This window comes from Ambystoma mexicanum, chromosome 2p (genome assembly GCF_040938575.1).
Source record: "Ambystoma mexicanum isolate Mex_15411 chromosome 2p, UKY_AmexF1_1, whole genome shotgun sequence".
NCBI classification, from domain to species: Eukaryota; Metazoa; Chordata; class Amphibia; order Caudata; family Ambystomatidae; genus Ambystoma; species Ambystoma mexicanum.
This window is the reverse complement of record NC_090923.1, coordinates 506,001,619-506,015,557: the sequence shown is the minus strand read 5'-3', so window position 1 is coordinate 506,015,557 and position 13,939 is coordinate 506,001,619.

The following is a 13,939-nucleotide window of genomic DNA, read 5'->3' as shown; positions in this document are numbered from 1 at the left end:
CGTGAGAATCCTGTGATATGGCTGTGGTCTCCCTCGTATCCTTCTTCCCAGAATGTGGTGAGCATGTGCCTACCCATATAGTCTCACCTGTTTAATTATGATGGCAAGCTCTTCATCCCGCTTTTCACTGCAGGGGGCGCTTTTAGATAGACCTAGTTTCTTCACTGGTCCATGTGCGTGGCAGCCCAGACCGGCTGCGGCTGAACCACTTCAAAGGTAAGTATCCTCCGATAATGATTATTGTCCGTATTCTTTTGTAATGTCTTTTACCTTGATTATTGTCCGTATCTCTTGTAATGTCTTTCCTTCTCCCCACTAGGTGATGTGAGGCCTAGCGGAATTGCGGTGCAAGAAGCGAGCCCCAATGGAGAACAGGGGAGTTCACGATGTCCCAATAGGTGGTAAGTTTGGTTCTTAGGTCAAGCGCGAGGATTGGTTTGCGCGCAACCTTAGCGTAATGTCTTTATAGTTTTTCTAACCTTGTTTGTCCTTTTCTCTTCCAGGGATGGCCTGGCGACGTCTGACTGGAATGCTGTTATCCGAAGATCTGCCGCCGGGTGAAGGATGCCTAGATCCGCGAGGATGCTGGCCGAAGATGGATGTAACGCTCACCTGGTATCCACGGGGACGTCACACAGCCTGTTCTGACCTCTTACGACCTCGAACCCTTCCCTGGAGGCTATTCGACTGGAGACTGGGCCTGAAACACAGGATTGGTAGAGTTTAACTCCCTATTGTCTCTGTGTGCTTGAACCCCTTCTTCCCTGGGGTCCAACCCTTCCCTTTAATCCACATCTCACCTTGTTTTCTTGGATAGTGTGCTCTCCTCCTGCTTTCAGCGCAGGGGCGTGTTGATTGATGCAGGTTCATTGCTCCCTATTTACTTCACTGGCAAGAGTCCGACAAGTAAGTATATTGAGTATTTTGAACAGTTCTCTAACATCGTTCCTTCTTTCCTTCCTTAGATGATGGCCGGCGTCCAGGGATGGCGGCGTGCTGCTGAGATGGGTAACGCTGAAGGTGAGTGAGAGCACGATGCGCAATGTACCCCTTTAGTATTTGCATTGAACTGAGTACTTTTTCTGTGTCCTTTAGGTGCCGCGATGTTTTCAGCGTGGATGCCGGTTATGAAGAACAAATGCGGTGGGTAAACGCGGTATGCAGCGCCTCTAGATATGTTTCCACGCTAACCTGGAGTGTCTTTTCCCTTTTGCAGATGGATGAGAAGTCCCGGAGACAGAGTTCACCCACAGCGACTGGGATTCAGGTAAGCGTTTGAAGCTCGTACAGTATTTAAAAATAAGCGAAGATTTGCAGAATGCTTACTAATGCCTTTTTTCTGTTCTTTTCCTTAGGAAGCGGCGTGCCAGGATGGAATGACACCGCCGAAGATGCCCGCAGAACAGAATGAGCGATAAATGATGGGCAGAAGCGCTGCAAGGTAAGGCTGTTCCTAACAGTGTTCTTGTTCTTCCAGGAGCTGAGCGCAGAAGAAAGATGCAGGCCTACTGGAGACCGATCCGAACACGGTGAGTGTCACGCTACAGGTGCAGAAAACGCAAAGCATGTTTCTCAGCCTGGGTGTGGCTTAAATAGTCTCTGGGTATCTCAGGAGTCTCTGGGCTGAACCACACCCAAAAGACTAGACCGCACATGCAGTTCTGGGTACCGAAATATGTGGGGGCATCCATCTTGTCCCCATCAATGTACTACACGTCCAATCCCCAATGTTATCCTATGGGAGTGAGTGAGTCTGGTGCCACAAGCGCTAAGTCTGACTCCAAGTGGGTCTTTGGAGGGATGGAGAGGCCCTTGAGGGCCATGTAGGTGATCGTGGCCTGGCTCCAGCCTGACATCTTGGAGGGGTGCGGACATGAGGGGCAGGAATCATGACAATGGACTCCCGAGTAAGTGTTGAGGCTGTGAGCCGGGATCTGGCAAGGATGCGCTCCGACTGCATTTGGTGCTGGAATCAGGTAAGATGCGCTTCAGGCGATGGTTATTGCTGGAATCAGGTAAGATGCGCTTCAGGGAATGGTTATTGCTAGAATCATGTAAGATGCGCTTCAGGCGGCGGTGAGCGTTACGCTGATATAAGCAGACTAACACAAAGCGCTTGCATGCGGGCGGGGCAGGCTTAAATGGCCTGGTCCCAGCCACGCCCATTTGTTCTGACTTGTGGCCCCACCCTGCCACTCTGAGGTGGCCCTGCAGGGGAGAAAATAGCATGTGCACCAGAATAAAAGTGTGCAGAGCACACTTTCTCATGAGCCTGGCGCCAAAGGCACCAGGACTGGGTCCAACTGGACCCTTTATGCAGTGGAGCTTGTGGTTCTTGCCCTGTGGCCATGACAGCAATCCCCCTCAAGGCCCCTCTCACGGGTGCTCTTCCTCCTGGTCCTCTCTTGGTGGGGTTGTTACGATGGAATTGTCTGATTAATCGTGGGGCATGGGTGAATTCACTAGGTTCCCATGTACGGTCTTGAGGTCCATAACCTTTCCAGTCTATAAGGTAGTAAAGTTTAGATCGCACTATCTTGGAATCCAGAATGATTTTGACTTTGTATTCCGGTTCTCCTTCTATGATGTCAGGCTCGTGTGGTGCCTCAATCCGAGTATCTGGTTTTATTGGTTTCAAGAGAGAAACATGGAACAACGGATGGATCCGCATATTAGATGGTAAATCCAATTTCATGGCAGCAGGGTTAATGATGGCTTTGATGGGGTAAGTTCCCAGATGCCTGGGACGGACGGCTTTTGGTCCTTTCAAGGGAATGTTCTTGGACACCAACCAAACCTTATCCCCGACTTGGTAATGTGGAGCCTCTCTTCGGTGTCGGTCTGCACATTTTTACATTTTTTCTGTTGTTCTTTGGCTCTGGTCAGGTTTTCAGCTGCTTCTTAAAGGGTTTGAGTGATAGTCTTGTGCAAGGTTGTAACTGCTGGCATTTCCAATTCGTCAAGTGATCAAAAGTGGACGTTCGGGGATGCCAACCATGCACTGTGTAGAATGGGGTCTGTCCGGTGCTAGTGTGGGTGTGGATGGAATTATTGTAGGCGAATTCGGTCAACCCCAGATTGTTTTTCCAGGACTCCTCAGTTTGTTGTAACATACACCTCAGGTATTGCTCCAAGGTCTGGTTGGTCCATTCGGTTTGGCCATCGGTCTGGGGATGATGACTCGTGGAATTAACCGGAGGTCAATTTTGGCTATTTTGCAGCACCTCCTCCAGAGTGTTGAGATGAATTGTGTTCCGCGATCTGAGAACAATACCGATGGGAAACCATGTAACTTGACAATTTGCTCCAAAACATGGGCCAACTTGGAGAATAAGTCTACAATAACCAGGATCGTGTTAAACCTGTTGTAGGGAGGAAGATTGGTGATAAAGTCCATAGACAGCGTATGCCATGGTGCTGGTGGTAAAGTCAAGGGACGTAGTAACCCTGCAGGACTTAACTTCTGAGATTTGTGTTGCACGCAGACACCACAGGTCGCAATGAATTGGGCAATGTCTTTTCTCCAGGTTGGCCACCAATAGCCCTTTTGTATTTTAGCCCGAGTCTTGGCAATCCCAGGGTGTCCTTCCACTAATGATTCATGGTAGTTTGCTATTATCTGGTCTTGTAATTTCTTGTCCTGAATATATAGTCTCCCTAGAAATTGTAGATCATTTTTGATGGTGTATTGGTCTCTTCTAGCTAACCACTCCTGTTGTGCCGTTTGGTTCATCCGAGATCGGAGATTGGTTTTCAAGTCATCCAAACAGGCAGCTGCAGCGATTTGGTTTTGGATCCGCTCTTCGGGAATGATGGCCACAGGCTCAGTGTTGTTGAAAGCTACCTGCTCCTGACCCATGCGTGACAGAGCGTCTGCTTTCCCATTGCGTACTCCTGGTCTGTAAGTAATGACAAAATCGTATTCTGCAAAGATGAGAGCCCAGCGAAGCTGGTGTGAGGATTGGGCCCTGGCAGTCTTCAAGTATTGTAGATTATGGTGATCTGTGATAACTGTGACCATGTGTCTTGCTCCCAGAAAATCGTGTCTCCATGTTTTGAAGGCTCCTTTGATCACTAGCAGTTCCTTGTCATTGATTGCATAGTTTAATTCTGGCGCAGAAAACTTACAGGACCAAAATGCTATGGGATGTAATTGACCCATGCCCGGGTACTTTTGCGATAATACTGCTCCCATGGCTATGTTGGAGGCATCTGTTTCGACCACATATGGCAGGTCCGGTCGAGGGTATCGAAGAACTGGAGCGGAGGTAAAAGCAAGTTTCAGTTCCTGGAAGGCGTTTTCTGCTTCAGGGGACAGAAGAATTTCTTATTTTTTCTCAGTAGGGAGGTAATTGGATGAACTATTTGTGAAAACCTTGGAATAAACTGACAATAAAAATTGGCAAATCCGAGCACACTCTGTACTCCTTTTGTGGATGTTGGTGATGGCCATTGAAGGATAGCATTCACCTTGCGTGTGTCCATGTGTACTCCTCGTGGTGTGAGCATGAAGCCCAAAAATGCAACTTTCGTAACATGCAAGAAACACTTTTCTAATTTGGCAAACAGCCGATGTTGGCGAAGCTTTTCCAGAACTGCTCTTACATGGCCAACATGATCCTACTTGGACGTTGAGTAAATAAGAATGTCATCTATGCAGACGAGTGCGCAAACATCCAATAATTCATGAAGCACATTCCATAAAGAATTGGAACGCCGCCGGGGCATTACATAATCCAAAAGGCATGACCCGATGCTTGAAAAGTCCATATTTGGTTCAGAATGGCGTCTTCCACTGGTCTCCCTTTTTAACTCTCACAAGGTGATAGGCTCCTCGTAGGTCCAGTTTTGTGTACATTTGAGCATTCTTCACCTGATCCAGAAGCTCTGGGATGAGTGACAGGGGGTATCTGTTCTTTACCGTGCTTTGGTTCAGCGCTCTATAATCTATACAAGTTCTTAAGTCGCCCTCTTTCTTTGGTACAAAAAAGAAAGCCGAGGAGGCAGGGGACTTAGACGGGTGGATGAAGCCGTTAGCTAGGTACTGATCCAGGTAAGATTTCAGATGCTGGTTTTCTTGCTCCGTTAGAGCAAATATTCGACTGCAGGGAATTTATGCTCCGGACACCAAATCGATCTGGCAGTCGTAAGGTCTGTGTGGAGGCAGGGTGTTCGCTTGCTCCTTCTGGAACACATCCTGGTAATCCAGAAATTCAGGGGGTAGGGCACCAGAGAGCCCCAGGATACATTTCGTCTTGAGTTCCCGGCTCTTCGCATTTTTGTGGTAGCAGATGTTAGAGCATTCTTGAGGGAAGGTCAGCACTCGTTTTTGCCAGTCGATCCTAGGGTTGTGGGTTTCCAGCCAAGGCATTCCCAAGATCATCTGAACTGAGGAGCTCCAATAAGATTGAAAGAGATGTCTTCCCGATGACCATCCTGACACATCAGCATGACTTTTTCGGTATGTTGCTTTCTACGCGATATTCAATCAACACTACAGCTAAGTCAATGCCTAGTCTGGGATGCTGAGGAAAACCCTTATTGATGTATTTGTATGTCCAGTTCAGTACTCTGGATGACAATCCTTGTATAACACCCCCCTCTTAGCATTCCCCTGACCCCACTGAGCCAAGAAGTAGGTTTGTTTTGCAAATTAAAAGGTTTATTTGAAAAATTAACAAGATATATATATCACACTTTAATAAGAAATTAATAATTGATATCACACTTATGAATATAATGTTGATCAACAATGGGTAACCTAACACTAGCACACTTCTTTACAGTCAATAAGGAGTGGCTATAGGATGGATAAGGTAGCAAAAATACTTTTATGGTTTCAAGGGAAAAGCAATGAGGAATAAAATGCAGTACAGAAATACTTGATATGATTTTAGCAAAAGATAAGATAATCACTTTTTCTCTGGCAATTCAACCCCCACCCCTATGCAATGTAAGAAATGGAAGGAGATGGAAAGAGGAGCACACAGTTCTCAGGAATGCAATCAAATACAATACGAAATTCAGTTCCCCCCCAGCAAGCTTAGAGGAAACAGGTAGAAGTTTGAAACACAGGCCCAAAATGCTTTGAATGTGATGACAATGAAGTGCGAAATGTGCTAAAAATGCTTTTAATTCCCTCTAGAGGTTCAGGGTAGGTGATAGCTACTTTATATTAGTTCAGTCTCACTTTAGCAATGCTCTATGTGTAACCAGCAGGTTAAAACAAATTTTAGCAAAGGAAAGCAAGAAGCTGCTGATTTTTACACGTGGCTGAAATTGTGCAAAATGTCAAATCGCGGCAAATTTACTCGCGCGCATCGAGCGTAATTACGGAGGAACTATAAGGAGATTTATATTGAGTACCTAGCAGGGAGTAGGAAGTCGCTACAAGGGAGATCTTGTCTATAATTTCAAACAGTCCCTTCCATGTAGGCAAACATTTTCGCTGTTTGGCCTGGTTCCTTTGGAAATTGTATAGATATACTGTGGGGGACCGGGTCTATTTCTTCCTGGTGGTCTTCAGGTCGTAGTGGGTTTTCATGCTATCAGCTTATCTTTCTAGATTCCGCTGAGCATAGGCAAAAGCATGTTGGAGGTGTTTCCTTAAATTTTCCACATGCTCATGAGTTGTGGAGGCATTTATCAGTGTCTGCTCCTGGGTCCTGTAAAGCAAATGCTGAGGAAGCACCATCTTGCGTCCAGTCATCAACTCAAATGGTGACATTTTAGTTGCAGATGAAGGGGTAGATCTGATGGCCATTAGGACCAGAGGTAATCGGATATCCCAACTTGGCCCAGAATCCGCCACAAACATTTTTAATATGCTCACAATGGTTCGTTTGTATCTCTCCACTGCTCCAGAAGAAGCTGGCCTGTAAGCAATATGTAGCTTCCTTTTGACCCCCAGTATCTCCCACATCTTTGTCATTACTTCAGTGGTGAAGTGGCTACCCCTGTCTGACTCAATCCTTTGAGGTAGACCAAAACGGGAAAGGATGTGGTTAATCATCAGGGCAGCGGCTGTTTCTGCCTTGCAGTTTGGGGCTGGGAGACATTCCACCCACTTGGTAAACAAGCATGCAATGGTCAACATGTACTTGTTTCCTCTAAACGAGCGAATTACAGGGCCTACAAAGTCGATTTGAAAATCTGACCATGGCAGTGTCATCCCCCTCTTTTGGAGAGGTGCACGGTGCGTGAGGGATGATGGCTGAAATTGTGCACACACAAGACACCCCTTCAAGTATTGGTCGAGGTCCTGCCCCATGTGTGGCCAGTATGCAACCTCTCTTAAGATTTCCAGTGTTGTGTGAAACCCCCTATGACCGGGGGTGGCCGCATCATGGGCATGACTTAACATCAGGCTTCGGAATGAGGTAGGAACCACCCACTGATCATGGCCCGCTTGGGATTTCCTTACCAACAAACCGTCTTGGATTCGGAACATTTTTGGACATTTCATCAACACTCTTAGGTCCTCTTTCCCGATGTAATCGGTATCCGTCAAGGGAAAGTTCTCAGGGTCCTCAATGTGTTGGTAAAACTTACCAATTATTGGATCCCCTTTTGAGCCATAATTAAATCAGCATCAAGGGTCTCCTTACTCCATTGGGCAATTGAAAGATCGTTGTGAGCATTTGTCTGGGACCTAGTGATAGCAGTGACCTGGATTTCCCCCAACAGGGACTCTATTTCTATTAGCTCCCCTTGGATGGCCCCGGTTTTGGCCAGCTGATCAGCTAAGTCATTTCCAGTTTTGTCTGGTCCCTCTACTTTGGAATGACCCTTGATCTTCTTCCAGTAGATGGTCATCCCATTCGAGGTGACCAGATCATCAATGTTTTGAATTAACTTCCCATGTTTCAGGGGTTTGTTATTAGCACATAACATGCCTCTGGTTTTCCAGTTAACCAGGTGCTCCACGAACCCGTTCCGTACATAATCCGAATCTGTGATTATGACCAGTTCGTGGAGTTGATGTTGGACAGCAGTGAGGATGGCTTGATGCACAGTGATCAATTCTGCCACCTGACTACTCCGGGGACCAATTTTGTATCCAGCGGAGGGTTCTGGGGCCTCATTCACCCATGCATTCCCTACGCCGGCCACCAGTTCTTTCTCCCCGTTGTTGTCAACATGGTAAGAGCATCCATCCACATAGACAGTGGGCATTCCCTCACACTTGTCTTCTTCAAAGACTTTGTGTGGGGAATTAAGGTATGCCTCCATGTTGTCCTTGATTTTTAGACTTTCGTCCTCAAGACAGTTTTCTCTGGCACAATCATGCAAGTCAGCCAGACCTTGCGCGAGGGGACTCCTCTTGTTTTGGCCATATCTGACCTCCACAGGAAAGCATTGCATTGACAGAATCCAGGAAGTAATTCGGGAATTACTCACATTTCCGGCCCGGATTCTGTCACTGTGGAGATATTGCAGAGGCTGGTGTGGAGTCTCCACTATGATGTGTTCCCCCTGGATAAACGGGCGGTAATTCTTCAATGCCCACACCGTTGCCAGGAGTGCCTTCTCACAATCGTTGAATTTTTCCTCCACAGAGGATAAAGTTTTGCTCGCATAGGAGATTACTTTATTGACCTTGTCATGCTTTTGGTATAATACTGCCGTCAAGCATGTATTAGAGAACCCTATCTCCAGGAAGAACTCCTTGTTTCTGACAGGGTAATCTAGGCAAGGGGCTTTTGAGAGGCTTCTCTTGAGTTGTCTTACTGCCTCGGATTGTTCTGGACCCCATTCCCATTTGACCCCCCCCTTCAGGAGATGAATCAGGGGTCTAGTCATCACTGCGTATCCCTCAATGAACTTTCTGCTGTAATTAGTCAGTCCCAGAGGCTCCTTAGTTCCCGCAGAGTTGTGGGATCCTTCAGTTTCTGGAGTGCTTCCACTTTCTTTTCTTGGGGACAGAGACCCTGAGGAGTAATCTCATGCCCCAAGAAATTAACACGGGTTCTACACCACTGTGCCTTCTGAAAGGAAAGTTTTGCTCCGGCGGCCCTCAACTGTGTCAGAACATAACGGATCTCCGCTATGTGTTCCTCCAGAGATGAACTTTTGATGAGGACATCATCTACATAAGCCATGTTACCCCTCGCACCCAGGTCGGGCATGGCCTTGTGTAGGAAAATGTTGAACTCATTGCCGGAGTTGAGATATCCGAAGGGCGTCCGGGTCCATGTGTACTGCTGGCCCCCAAAGGTAAAAGCCAGTTTGTATTGGTCCTCCCTACTGACAGGCAGGGTCCAGTACCCATTGGTCAGGTCTATTGCAGTGAATACCTGTGACCCCTGGATCTGGGCCAGCCCTTGGTCAATGTAGGGAAGAGGCCATCGGGAAGTATGGACCCGTTTGTTGAGCTCCCTAAGGTCGGCGCAGAGTCTCCACTGGTCGTTTGGCTTCAATATTCCCAGCACCGGGTTATTGAAAGTGCTGTGGACTGGACGGATTATTCCCCGGGACTCAAGGTTCTTAATTATTTCAGTAAGGGACTCCATGGATGCGAGAGGCAAGCGATATTGCTTCACAAACACTGGAGTCATGCCAGGGTCCGTGGGAATTGTTGTTGTGTGGATTTCGGTGCGACCACAGTCATATGAGTCTACCGCAAAGAGATCTTGGAAATCCAAGAAAACTTGTTTCAACTTTTGCTTCTGTTCCAGAGTCACACAGGCATCAGCTAGGTTGACTCGCTCTTCCACCATCTGCCTGAAGCCTGGAAAGACTTCTGGTTTGGCTATCTCAGCTGCCTCCTCCACCTGGGTGGAGAAGTCCTTGGTCAGAGTTCGGATTTGGACTGGAGGCTTCAGGTGGGAAAGGCAGCCCTCATGGACCTGGAAAATCACCTCATCCCTCCTGAAGTCACAAGTCACATCTTCCTTACCATAAGGGCAAGAAGTGTACACCAGGAAGTTCCCCCCATGCCGGGTGAAAATCCTGTCTGGTGTTGTATTGTCATCACTGTCACTGTCAAACAGTCCTTGGGGATTAGTCCTAACAGTTCATTTCCTAAATCAATGGAGAAATGTCGGTCATCAACCGCCATTCCAATAATGGTGCCTGCGGCTAGAGTAATACTCTGTAAGTCGCTGTTATCCACCTCTATTGGAATGGTGTCATGTTCTATGTTGACTAATGGTGTTGGGTTTACCCCTAACCCTTGCTGTTGAAGAGGAGCATTTAGATAAATATAAGCATCAGTGTTTTTCAATTTTTGTCCTCTTTTAACCTTCACTTCCAGGGAGAATTGACGGGTCCTTTCTGGGATGGTGACTTCATCTTTGAGCTGAATTTCAACTGCATAAGGTAGCAATTGAGCTGACCTAAATGCTTTTTCCGGATCATCAAAGCCCATGGGATTATCCGCTAATCGGGACCAAGCTTTGAAGTTTATTAGGTCCAAACTAATGGCAAAGCGATTGAGAATGTCACTGCCTAAGTAAAAGGCGGCAGTGACGTCTCGCACGACCCAACAATTATGGACTATGCTCTTGTTGCCAATGGAGATTTTGAGCATACACCTGCTTGGCAGGAGATGTTTGGAATAGGGTGCTTCCAGGTCGATCTCCCATTTATCTATCAGTTTGAATGTGGGAATGGCTGGATCTTTTGGGAGTTGGCGGAACATGGCTTCGCTGATGAAGCTCTTACCGTTGTTGACACACACTCTGGCGAGAACAGAGTCCTCCCCATCATTTAACTGAACAGGGATGAACAACTGCTCTCCAATTTGCTGAACATCAGCCAGGCTCTGAGCTGATTTCACATCTTTCTGGACTATAGGAGTGGGAGTTTCTGATTGTGGATTTGTAAAGAATTTCAGAGTGTTTTCTTCCAGCACGGAATACCACTTTAAACTGGGAGGAAGGTTGATTTTCAGAAATAGAGAGGACCCCCCATCACCAGTCTGTTGTCCTACTGTTATTACTGTCACAACTGGAATTTGGTTGTTCTGGAAGTGAAATTCTACTTGGTCAGATTTTTGTTCAACCATGTGGCAGGTGCCATTTAAACTAACATGGTTGACACTCTGTTTTAATTTTATTGGTCGGCTAGTCTGATGTCCAAACCTGCAGTCCCCTCGACAGGAATTTCCTTCCCGTCAAAGTTCTGCAGTTGTCCAGGAAGAGAGGTGAGAGGAATACGGTAATTCTCCCCCCTTCCTGCATTTAGTTCATCAAAGGCCCTTTTGGACAGAAGGGTAGCTTGAGATCCAGTGTCCACCAGCGCTGAAATTGTACCCTGCCCCTGTACTTGTAACGGGGCATAATATCTTCCCTCCTTCTCCTCAAGGGGGCACAGATAATGCACATTTTTGGACAACTGGTGGGCTAACTTTCTGGTTTTGGACATTGCTAGCGAAGAGATTTGGCCAGAATTCTGTGAAGAGCCTGGGGAATCTGAAAGAAAAAGTTGGCAACTGGAAATGGTTTCAGGTTCTGGGCCGGCCCCCCCCTTTTTGGAGGCAGTCATCAGGAAGGGTTTGACCCGTGGGATTTTGGTATTGTCGGTTCTGGGATGAGATGATGGGCGGCGGTAGCTCAGTCTCCACATCTCCCCAGTCTGAATTGGCATCCCTTGGGACCCATTTTTCCTTGGGAGGAGTTCCCCCATCTCTGAAGGAGAAGCTCCTTTTCCCAGGATCTTCTGAGGATCCCTCTCCCTCAAATTGGAAGACCTGTACCTCCTCCACAAAGTGGATCTGTTTGGGTCCTTTGTTTCTCCTACCCCCCCCTCTGCTCCTTGGGAGGCAGGCTTTCAGGGGCAGGAGATTTTGTTTCCGGTTCCTGGTTTTCCAGGGGCTGTTTACAAGTTGGGAAGGAAGCTTCCTCCAAGGCTTTACACCCCTCTTCCCCTTGTGCCTCCTCCCTGGGAACCGGTGGGTTATCGGGGTGCTGCCCCCGTCATTGTTCTGGAGCACCAGGTCCAGAGTTTGGGGCATTCTGCGGTGGCATACTCATCTGAGGGTTCTGTTGAGCCCTCAGTATGTGACCCAGAACCCGTGCCATACTTTGGACCTGGCGCTCTAACTGGGAAACCCGCTCAGGCTGATACGGGGCTCTATTTTCTCCCCTGGGCTGATCCCGGGAAGGGTAGCTATCCCTTCTCTGGTAATACCCTGGGTTGGGAAGATTCGGGTACCCCTCCACCCTTGGCCTCCCCTCTCCCGGATTAGGTTGTCTGGGCTCAGGGAATTGGGGAAAGAAGGATGGATGATTTTGGGGCTGGAAATTGCGTGGATACCTGGGGAAAAAGTTCTGCCCAGGATTTGGTGAATTTCTGCCCTCCTTGGGGACGTTAGGAGGGAAGTTCCCTGGGTCAGGTGCTTAGCTGGATCCCCCCCTTGGGCTGGAGGAGTCCACACATAACCCAGGATGGGTCGGTTTCCCTTGTAGCGGGGACTTACATAATCAGGGGTGCGAGGGACCCCATTTGTGGGACTACCTCCTCGACTCCCTGTCTGTGACTGGCCCGAGGGCCTTCTGGGCTTGGCATTATTAGGTGCAGGTAGGTTTTTAGGCCCCTCCATCTCCAAATCCAAAACGGGGGTGACCTTTACCTCTGCCACCTTGGCAGTAGCAGGGGTGCTGCTGGTTTTGGGGATTTTCTGCGCATTATTTTTATTTTCGATGGGCTTCTGCACCTCATAGATCTGGGTAGCCTGTTCAATGACCCAGTCTAAAGATCTTTTCTCATGAAAATCTCTCACGAGCTGGGTCATTATGTATTTGGGTAAGGCATGGAAAAACGTATTGATACATTCTCTGCTATCCGTGTGCACCCTTCTGGTGGTCTGCGCAAAAGCACGCTTTAATTCTTGCACAAACTCTTGTGGGGCCTGATCCTCCCCACATTGCAAATTGTAGGCTGCTTTGCGAGCCTCTTGAGGATTTCTGTGCACAGAAAAATGTTTCAAGATGGCCGCCCTGTATGTGGACCACCTTGAATGGTTTTGATCCTCCAGCCCTGCAAAGAAACTGGAGTATTCTGGTGAGAAGGTCCATTTGACGTACTGGTTGCAGCTACTGCTGTCCTTCAAATGGAAAGTCTCCATCATTTGCTCATAGAGCTCCAAGTGTTCCCAAACAGAATACTTGGCGTTCTTATGATAAGGCGTGATGACACTCCTTATTGCCTTTATTTGTTTCAATGGGTCCTTAAGCAAGGCCCTTTTTGCCTTATTGGCCTTTTTGGTTCGGGTAACCCTGGTCCATTCATCCTCTGACTCAGAAGCATTGCTCCCAGAGGTGCCCGTCTGATCTTCCAGGTTTTCCCAGATTCTGCGAGCCTGGGAATGGCTGGCAGAATGTGGGGACCTGGTATCCTGTGTCCTGTAATGCTCAGAGGAGTCTTCAGATCCCTCCTTGCTGCCAGGATTTGATGGGTACCCCTCCCACTGACCTAACTGGGCAGAGGTTTTCAGGATGCCCTTTATTGGCCTACTCTCCTGGGGTTCCCCACTAAATTGCACTGTGATTGGGTACCCATACCTGGATGCCCGCCCATCCATTCCTGGGAGGTACTGGCCTATGAGCCCCATACTTCTAGCTGGATAGTAATCTGCCATCCCCGTGGCCCTGGGCTCATGTGCGCGAGGGGACATGGGGGTGGCAGAGTCCAGGGACTGGGAGAGATGAAGGCCTCTGGTACTAGGGCTCCTGAGGTTATGCTCAGGAGTTTCTCTTTCCCAGCGAACCTCATCTCTATCCGCCCCTGCTCCCTGTTGCAATGCAAGAGCCTGCGCTTTCAGTTCCTCAGCTAAGGCCTTACTAGACTCTATCAGTCTCTCCTGCATCGCTACCTGTTGCTGGAGCCTAGCATTGTGCTGGCAGAGAGCCTCATTCTCTCTCTGTGCCTCCTGATTGGTCCTGGAGTACTGGGCCAGTCTTTGCTGCAGGAGGGTTACCTCCTGAGCTGTGTCCCT